The 10,268-nt window shown below is 55.3% G+C and overlaps 1 long non-coding RNA gene across 1 annotated transcript; it reads left to right on the top strand.

Moving 5' to 3' along the window:
• The first annotated feature begins 6 nt into the window (after positions 1-6).
• On the top strand, positions 7-9,899 carry LOC125613952. Its single transcript, XR_007344565.1, has 3 exons — positions 7-635; positions 1,851-7,222; positions 8,083-9,899. It is a non-coding gene; the product is annotated as an uncharacterized LOC125613952 (long non-coding RNA).
• The last annotated feature ends 369 nt before the right edge of the window (positions 9,900-10,268 follow it).

Raw genomic sequence — 10,268 nt, 5'->3', positions numbered from 1 at the left:
GTTTACTGCCACGCCCCCGCACGCGAGCACGCGCACATGCACGCTCACTCACTTTCTGGATTCGGCTCTTTCTCTGGAAAGCGGTTTGGGGTGCAGCCCAGCACATCCCGCGGGCGGGCTCTCCCTCGCGGCATCTCCCAGCTCGCGTACGCACCCACTGGCGCCGGGGCTGCCTTGGCGCGTCTCTCAGTGGCGGACACCCAGCCTTTGTCACCTTCGTCCTGGCTTTCCTTCGAGACACGCCAGACGCAGTTCGCTGCCCCGGGTTGGAGCGAGGCGCACACTGAGACACAAAGTCCGTCTTTGTCACGCCTTCTGCGCCCCCTCCCCTCCAGAGCTTGCACACGTGGACACTTCACACACCCAGCGTCCACCTCTTTAACGCGCGCTCCTTCCCTGATACCCCAGTCACCAAGATCACGTGGGAATGCCGCCACGCACGCCCCTAATCCCGTGGGCCGAGCCCCAACCCCTGCAGACCGTGGGCAAACGTCGCGCTGGGTTTACTATCCAGCGCTCAGGTTTCCCGAGACCGCTCCAGACCCGGCTCAATTCGGAGCGCGCGCCCCCCTCCCCGCGTCCCCGTTCCGCGTGCCGACTTGTCCTAATTAGCCTTCACGGTTTTGTTCCCCGAGGTACAGTGTTTAACCGGCCCCGATCTCTGCGCTCCGGGTCACGCTGACCCTGACTCCGTGTTTAGCCCCTCCCGCGGCCGGGGGACCTTTCCACGATTTCGGGTTCCCCTGAGCCCCACACCCCCGCTCCCTGCCAGGGTGGATCTGCGGGTGACTGCCCTGACCCCTCCGGACCCGGGAATCTGCTGAAAGGGAACCGCAGAATAGGGAAGCGAATCCCGGCTGAGACCTCTCTCGCCCAGTAAACAAGAGATTTTCCGGCCTCCTCCTCCAGGGGCCGCGGGCCCCGCGGGAGGTGGGCTGCGCTGCCCCTGGAGGCCGGGTGCGGGCCTGCTTGGCTTGCGCCGGAGGCCCTGAGAGGCCAAGGCGCACCGAGAAAGAGGAGGTTGTTGAGCCTGGCCCGGCCCCTGGGGACGCGGGGGAGGGCAGGGCGACGGGTCTCGGGGTGCCCATTCTCGTGACGCCTAGTTGCCTGGGGGATCGCCAGCAGCGCGCGGTCGGAGCCAACCGGTGGCGGGGCGGACTGCTGGGCATGTTTGTTCAACCCCGAGCGCCTGCGAGGGGGAGGGGAGGCAGCTGGTCACGGGTGAGGGGGTAGCCAGGTGGGGTCGGGCGCGGAGAGGGGAGGGGTACCTCCCGGGCTGTTTGTTTGCGTGCCTAGGTCTATGACAACCGGGAGTCTAAACTCTATCAATCACCCAGAGCTGCCCGAGCGATAAACCTCAGGCTGTTCCTCCCTTTGCACACCGAGCTTTCTGACTAGGAGGGAATGTTTGCTTAGCGGGGTAGCAGCGGTAGGGCCCTGGCTTTCTAGAACACTATATCCCTTCCTGTGCCCTATGCTGGCAGGCTTATCTGGAGAAGGCTGCTAAGACCAAATTGTTTCAGTGTTGCTGCTCCAGAGCTCTCCAATCCCTCATTCACCTCCCACCCCCAGAATCGGGGACCAAGGCATGAATAGGGTTAGCAGCTCCATGCCCACACTGAAAAGCCCCCATCTACCTGAGTGAGAGAAGCTAAGTTGTCCTGGCTTCTAACTATGTTTACTTAACCAGGCCACCACCTGGCAGCTCACTGGGCAGGGTCATCATGTAGGAGAAATAGCCTGAGACTACAAGACCTGTTGGCCCTAAGGAGTGGAAGACAATTTAAGTTATGGCCCTGATACTAGGTCGATTTGCTTGCCCTCTTCAAGAGCCTCTCCTCCCCACCTAGGTTCTCCGGACATCAGCTCCCGTCCCCTGCAGCCCTGCCTCAGGCAGGTGAAGGACTGGACTGTCTGTTGCCTGATCATGGATCACCACCCGGGAGTCCTTTGCAAAGGGGCCCCACTCTCAAGGGCTGAGCCCTGGGGAAATGTAGGACAGTTTCTGAGAACTGTTTGCTCTTCCCTCTTCACTCCAGCTCCCTTCTGGAATAGGATCTGTCTTCAAAGGACAAAGCAAGTCCCTCAGCGCAGATGGCCTGGGCCCCTGGGTGTCCAGGATTTCTGTTGCACTCCACTTCAGTCCCTGGACCTGGGTAGGGAGAATGGAATTGGGAGCTGCCGCCCCCACGCCACCCTAACCCTCACCCTAGTGGGCAGGGCTGTACCCACGCAGCCTACCATGCTAGAAAGGGAGGTTCTCAGGAGGTACTGTGCTTTTTCAGACTTCAATCACAGGGTCATCTGTGTCCCCTGGTGCCCCCCAACCTTAGTTAATAACAACCCAGCAGGCATGGAACCCATTGTGAACTCCCATTTCACCAGAAAGTAACCCTTTTGAGACATTGTCCCTGCAGGTGCTGCACACCCACTGTTCCCAGCCTTCCTGGCCTTCCTGGATTGAGGCAGAGCACCCCACTGCCCCCCATCTGCCCTCTCCCAAGCATCTGATTTTTACTGGAAGGTAGAATGTCACCACCTTTACTCACTGGAAAGCCCCTTCTTTTAGCTGCCTGGGTTCCCTCAATCCTGGAATCTGAGGTACTCGCAGGGCCAGGGTGCCATCTGCCAGCTGTGTGACCAGCAGGTCACTTCATCTCTCTGCACCCCACCTTCCTCTACTGCAAAATGGAGGTGATAACACCTCTCCTATCTGTAACTGCCTAACCTCTCTGAGCCTTAGGCCTTTTAGCTAAAGACATCTGGCAGTTTTGAACCCAAACTTCTGTAGAATCTGCTTTTCTGTCACTTTCAACTCCACATCACCATCAGGAGAGCCATGCTTGATCACTCTTTGGGACGCATGCCCTAAGCCTTCACCTGTGCTGGTCTTTCTACCTGAGATGTCCTGTCCCTCCCACCTCCTGTCTCTGTCTGGCCAAAAATTTTTGCAAATCTGCCTGCCTCAGAATGAGGCCTTTCTCAGTTTCCCCAAGAGGAACCACTGTGAGCTGCCCACTTACCCCCAGTCCATTATGCATTTGTTTATCGTTTCTCCTGGTGTGTCATAAGTAACCTTTTGAGCCTTTCTCAAGAGCAGGGACTCTTCTTACTATCCGTCCCCAGAGCCTTTCTCAAGAGCAGGGATTCTTCTTACTATCCGTCCCCAGCATCTAGCACACAGCCTGGAGCATGGTAGATATTTTCAGCAAATGTCTATGGAATAGCCATTATTCTGCTGCCAAGTGCTCTACCTCTGAGCTGTACTTGCAAGGAATAGCCACTAGTCTGTAGGAGACCACTGCTGACCTTCCCTCTCATACAGCACCCTTGCAAATGGTGCCACAACTTCCCCGTGACAGGCAAGCATCTTTTCTGCTGGAGAATCCCACCTCTCCTGGGCCAGCCAGCAAGCCCCGCACCAGAGCCCAGGATAGGGCCCCTGGCAACCCAGTTTTAGCATGGAGGAGCCCAGCCAGGGAGTGCTAGAGGTCACTAAGTCCCTCAGAGGAGCTGCCTGGCTTGCCCAGTGCCTTATCCCCACTCCCTGTCCTGGGTCACGGTTTCAGCTTGCAGAATCTCTTGGGCTGGGGGAGCATTTCTTCCTCCATGGAGGGGCAGGCCAACCTCCTCTTTTTAGCGGGTGGAGGGTCCTCAGTGCAGTGAGAACAGTGCCCCCCTGAACTAAGGGTAGGTCCAGGCTCCCTGATAGGTAGGGGCCTTGTTCCTGAACTGGGTGGCCAGGAGCCCCGCCACCTGCAGCTGGTTAATAGTTTGCATTTCACCTGGCCTTGCCCTCGGGCTCTGCATTAACTGGTTACAGCCCCTGCTGCATGCTTTGTTGGGCCTGGTCTTTTTCTTGGTCTCACAGGACTTCCTGCTTGGAGCAGCAGAGGCTGCGTGGGTTTTGTTTTAGAGGGGCCTGCGATATCATGATGGCCCTTTAAGAAGCAGGAAGCCATATGAGTTAAAGACTCATTCACCTTAACTGGCTACCCGTGGGTGACCCCTCTGGAAATGTACCCGGACGGAAGCAGGCTTTGGATAGAGCCTGCTAGAATGCCACCTGACCGGGAGCCCTTCTACAAACCTGCGTCTGCGTCCACAGCTCAGTGGCCGCTGACCAACTCCCTGGGAGCAGAGAACTGGATTTTCTGAGTTGCCCAGATCTGGCCAGCCTCCATCAACAGACTTATTAGTGAATCCTAAGAGCCAGATCTTAAAGCAAGGGTCCAGACATGCAGGCCACTCAACCCGCCACCCTCTCCAGAAACAAAAAGGAAATGTGTGACCACACAGTATTTAGCTTCCCCGCCTTCAGGAGTCTGCCCGCCATCTGAGAGCATTTCAAGGGTGAGCAGGACTTCCGTCTCACCCCAATAGCTGCACTAGCCCCCAAAGTGATGATCCTGCTTGCATTGTCCCCTCCAGTCACCCTGTGAGCCCTCATCTAATGTGGGTCATTCCCTGATTTTACTCCAGGGCTCTATAACACCTTCCTTGGCTCCTGATGCCTTTAAAGACCAGACCCCCTTGCCCAGCATTCAAGGCCTCTGCAGCCTGTATCCAACAGGGGCTCCTTCCTCTTCCCCACAGGAAATGGTCACTCTGGCCTGAGCCTGCCTCCTGACTGCCTTCCTGTGACTTGCTCCCATTGTCCTTACACTCAATCCAAGATGCCCTCCTCTTAGAGACCATGTCCTAGAGCCCTGGGCTGTCCTGCAAGCAAGTGCTGGTGACCTCAGAGTTCTCTTTCCCCCAGAACTCTGCCGCCCCCATTTGCTAATCTTACCTTTTTTTGCATTGTTAATTATCTTATACAGAGATACCTTGCCTCCCTAATGCTGGGAGGCCCTGTAGGAATGAATTCTAGATTCTGCCCCTCTCCTTCCCAGCACAATGCTTTCTGCATCCAAATAATAAAAAAAAAAAAGGGCATTAAATATTGGTGATTGTATTGATTGACCAAAAGAGAGGCTGCTGTCAGCCTTCTCTAAGTGGGAGGGGGGAGAGGACGACACAGGGTCAGCAAGAATCCAGTGTCCAGAACCCCAGGCCAAGGAGTTCAGAGATCTGGCTTGTCTGATGATATAATACCCCCATGTGGTGCTGTACAATTTCAAATCGTTTTTTACATAATTTGATGCTTTCGACCATATAAGCATCCAAAAGGGTAGGTCCGAATCCATAAGGCAGATGTCATTATCTCTGTTTTATAGACTTAAAAACTGAGGTTCACAGAGGCCAAGACCCGCTGTGGATTTGGACTTGGTCTTCACTGTCTGTGCCCTGACTGCTTTCCTCGCCTCTTGTAGAGCCCTTAGAATGTCCCGCCTGTGGATAGGTATTTATGCACCTGTCCCGCCCCAGCCGAGGCACAGGCTTGGAGGAAGGGTGAAAGCCCCCTTCATCTTCCTGTTTCCCTTCCTGCCCTCCCGGAAGGAGGCCTCACTTCCCATCGCAAGGGGACCTGCTCAGGCCTGAGGAGATACAGAGAGCTCTGGGGTGGCCAGCCGTGGGTGGCTGCCCTTCCTCTTCCAGAATCCCCTTCACCTTCAGAAGCCAGCCTCCACTCCAGGGCCCTGCCTTCTTGGCCTGTGGCCTCTGATGGTCACATCCACCCTGCACACTCTGCACATGTGGCCATTTGGCCCTTCAGCAGCCTCTGCAGCCACCACCAACATAGCGTACTCAACAAACCCTTTAAAAGACCCACTCACTGCCCCACCCCTTGCCTGGAATTTGAGGCTGCCCCAACCTCTAATCCAGCCCAGACCCCTAGCAATGTTGGGAGAGTCATGGGACCACAGGGGACCCAGAGATGGGTTCCTCCAGCAGGGCCGGGCCGGGCAGGGCAGGGCAAGGCCCACCAGCTGGCTTCTGGGCCCTGTCCAGTCCCAGCTGTTCCTGGCACTATTTGGGGCTTGACGGCCTCCCTCACCGGAAGGCCAGTTGCGGTGCAGCCTGGGCTGCCGGGAACCGGTGCGCTATTCTGGGAGTGTGATGGGGCTCAGAGTCCTGGCGGCGGCTGGAACCTCAGCCCCTTTGGTTTCCAGACTGCGCTCCTCCCCTCTGATGATAAGGCAGCCTTCAGTCATTATGCAAAGTTCAGAACCACCGATGGCACGTTGGAGGGTCTTAATGGCCCTTGTGGTTGTGCTAAAGTGGGACGTGGGCAGAAGCGGCCTGCGCGTCAGCCTCCGGAGGCAGCAGCCCTCACTCTCGCTGTCACTCACGGAGCCCAGGGTGCTTTTCCTTCAGCTCGTCCTCACGCCCCCCCCCCCCTTGCCGCATTAGCCCAGGCTCGGGATCTGGCTCCATCCCTCCCTGTCAAATCCAGGGGCAGATTTTCTCTGCGGCCTTTTTTCTTTCTCTTTTTAAATTGAAACCGGATATTTCTGCAACGTAAGCAATACAAGTACGAACACTGAGTTTGGTTGACAAAAGATTAACCCAACTTAGAGCAAAATTAAGCCCTTACGATTGACCTGGTTTGGGTAGGAGCCTGGAGATTTATGATCCTGGTGTGGAACTAGAAGCCAGGACGGGAAGAGAGTCTGCCCTACCCAGGGTCACTCGCTGGTGGACAGGAAACAGATATCTGGACCTGTGCTGATCGCGGAATCCAGCTCCCTAGGCAAGGAGCCTGTGAGCCTGCCTGACATCCTCGCCGCACACGTGCCTAGAGATGCAGGCGGGCCTTGGGAATCGATGAGGCCAGGCTAGGAGGAGCAGGCAAACCACAGCACAGGATGCCCTGGAAGGATTCTGGCCAGGCAGTCCAGGCTGGCCGCCTCTTAGATAACAGTGGACTTGAGGATTAGCGGAAGCAGGGCCAACGTGGGGAAGTGTGGAGGGTCCACAGCTGAAGTGCTCCAGGGGGTGAGCGCCTACCTCTTTCTTCTATTCCTCCCCAGGAGCGGATCTTCGTTCCACATGGTGGAAGGGATGATTAAGGAACAGCAAGTTGCTGTGAGACATCTCCTCTGTTCTCTTGCCTTCTTATTCCCCGGCCCCAAATATTTTCCAGCCCTGTGTGAAGTCATCCCTGTCAAGTTCAAGGTTCACCTCCTCCTTCACAGTCCCCTGGGAGCGTATGAAGACTACAGGCTTCTGAACCTGTTCGATAACAATCTCCAAGTGCAACAGACTATTAGGTCTCATAAAGTTTGAGCCACTGAAGTAGGAATCCCTTTGGGATACAAGCAGTGCTTCCTGCAGGGTTAGTGTGTGAGCAGGGCCGTGGGCTCTGGTTGGGTGGTAGGAGGGCGATCGCATTAAAAGCACGTCCTCTAGAAAAAAGAGAAGAGAGAGAGAAGTCTTGGGAGCAAGTGAGAGTCTGGAGTGGTTAGTAAAGGGGCCTGCAGTGAGAAGCTCTGGCCAGGCTCACAGTGGAAGGCCCTAGGAAGCGGTCAGAACTCGGGGAGAAAATTCGAGCCAGCCCCAAAGGTGAACCCTTTGATGTTCATAACAATTTTTTTTTAATTTTTTTATCTATTTATTTAGTTTTTTGGTACTGGGGGTAGAACCCAGGGCATCAGGCATGCTAGGCAAGTACTCTACCACTGAGCCACATTCCCCAGCCCTTTTTTATTTTATTCGGCGGTAACATCTTGCCAAGTTGCCTAGGCTGGCCTTGAACTTGGATCATCCTGCCTCAGCCTCCAGAGTCACTGGATTTACCAGCATGCACCCCCTCACCCGTCAGGTCATGAACATTTTTCTGAAGCCCCTTTGATCCTCTTCCTGGGCATCAAAGGCAGGCATCATTGAATTAAGTCATTTTCTACTGGACTGCCAACCTCCTCTTTCTAGAAATGGTAAAGTCACAGAGAAAAAGCAAGATGTGAAGGGATCCCCGGGCCTTGGATGATGCTATGGGGCTTTATAGGTCCTGGAGACGACCTAGGGACAGCCACACCCAGTGGCCTTCCTTGTCTTCTCTGAAGGGTCCGCCTGCCAGGAGTGTGGGGGCACTTGAGCGCACCTGGAGGACTTGCATCCTGTTTTCATGGGGGATGTTGCTCACTCAAAGGTAAATCTCACTTGCCATTATCTTGTTTCTGCTCTTTTTTCCCCCAGAAATCTGGCCTCATTCGCTCGACCTTGGACTGTGTCCTGCTATCAAGTACGGGGCAGGAGCCACAGGTAGAAGAGAAGGGAGATGGGCACTTATTCTAGGGGAGCCTGTGACTCTCCTGCGTGTCCAAGGTCATTTTGATCACTGGAACTGAAGCAGCTGGCACAGTAGAGATTTACTCCCAACTGCCCTTGCGCCTAATACCGTATTGCATTTCAAAACAGCTGTCTTGCTCTCCCAGCCACTTCCTAACTAGGGCTGCAAACGGCCCAGCTTGGCTCCCTCCCTGTCCTTGGACCTGCTCTGGCAATGAAATGTGATCCAGAAAAGCCCCTTTTGCATGGGCCCCGCCCACCGCCTGCTCCTACACACCTTCCTAACAGCTCCCCAGTGGGGCAGAGGGGCTCTCGGCCCAGAATCAGGCCCAGAGCCACAAACGGACCCCACGGGCTGCCCTCCCCACCCCGACATGATGTGCACAGCCAGCTGTTGACAAGCACACCACGGACAGGGGTGCTCCAAGTTCTAGACTCACAGAGCCTCTGACGCCCCTGGCGGATCTGCTTCTGGGTTCCAGTTCTGTCTTGGGAGTCAGGGGACCCCGGTTTAGGATTTGGCTTGACTGCCCAGGGTAGCCCTGGAGAAGTCCTCTCAGCTTCTTGAGCTGCTTTCTCACCCATATAATAACAAGAGCTAACGTGGTTACCGGATAGGACTGTTAGAAGTTAACATTAACTCCTTGGCCCCAACAATCTTATGAGGTGGATGCAATCACTCTACCTACTCGTAAAGGGAAATTGGCCGGGTGTGGTGGCATATACCTGTCATCCCAGCTACTGGGGAGGCTGAGGCAGTAGGATGGCAAGTTTGAGGCCAGCCTGGGCAACTTAGAAGTTGTCTTAAAATGAAAAGGGCTGGGGATGTGGCTCAGGGGACAGTGCTCCCGGCTTCAGTCCCCAGTACCAAGAGTAAATGAGGACACTGAGGGAAACAAGCAGCGTGTTCAGGGTCAGTTGGTAGGAACTGATGGTCACCCCAGGACCTGACCACTATGTATGCTGCTTCTGGTGGGATAAGAAGACTATATGAGCTGTCTCCGTGAAACTGGGCGGTGTGAACAGAAACACTCGTGATGGCGGTGTCTGTGGCCAGGGATTGGAGGGGCTTGAGTGGAGGGTCAGGCCCAGGGCATCTCATCTGGTTGCAGTCAAGATGTTGGCTGGGGCTTCCGCGGTCACCCAAAGGCTCACCTAAGGTGGGGGGATCTGCGTCCAGGGTAGCTCACTCTCTGAGGCCAGGTGTTGGCTGGGAGCTGCAGGTCCTCACTACAGACCTCTCCATAGGCTGTTTGTGTGGTGTTGGTTGGTTGGTTGGTTGGTCCTGGGGGTTGAACCCAGGGGTGCTTAACCACTGAGCCACATCCCCAACTTTTTTTTTTTTTTTTAAAGAGAGAGAGAGAATTTTAATATTTATTTTTTTAGTTTTCGGCGGACACAACATCTTTGTATGTGGTGCTGAGGATCGAACCCGGGCCGCACGCATGCCAGGAGAGCGCGCTACTGCTTGAGCCACATCCCCAGCCCCCCCATCTCAGCTTCTGCTGTACGCGACCTCTCCTGGTGTCTAGCAGTGTGTTCAAGGTCACTTGGTAGGAACTGCTTACATGGCTTTCTTTAAAGGACAACAGGCTTATTGGGTTTAGGACCCACCCTAAGCCTATAGAACTGCATCTTGGTGTGATTACATCTGCAAAGATCCTATTTGCCAATAAGGGCACCTTCACGGGTCCCTGGGGTCAGGACTGATGCGTACCTCGTGGGGTGCCCAGTCGGCCTCCAGCATGTGCAGTGTAATGTGGGAGGTCCTGCCTGGGTAGGAGTTGCTGTCTCCCTCACTGCAGTGGTGATGGTGGAAGTAGTGATCATGGGAGCTGGAGAAAGAGTGTTGGTTGGAGCCCAGCACAGTGGCCACGCCTGGAATTCCAGAGACTCAGGAGGCTGAGGCAGGAGGATCACAAGTTTGAGGCCAGCCTGGGCAACTTATTGAGACAGTGTCTCAAAACAAAATTTCAAAAGAAGAGGTGAGGTACAGTTCAAAGGTAGCACTCTCCTAGCTTCAATCCCCAGTACGGGGCGGGGGGGGGGGGTACAAAGTGTGATTAGGAATGGACATCCTGTTGATGTGCACT

The sequence above is a fragment of the Marmota marmota genome, unplaced genomic scaffold (genome assembly GCF_001458135.2).
Source record: "Marmota marmota marmota unplaced genomic scaffold, marMar, whole genome shotgun sequence".
Classification (NCBI taxonomy): domain Eukaryota; kingdom Metazoa; phylum Chordata; class Mammalia; order Rodentia; family Sciuridae; genus Marmota; species Marmota marmota.
The sequence above is the reverse complement of the archived record's forward strand: the minus strand, read 5'-3'. Positions and strand labels throughout refer to the sequence as shown.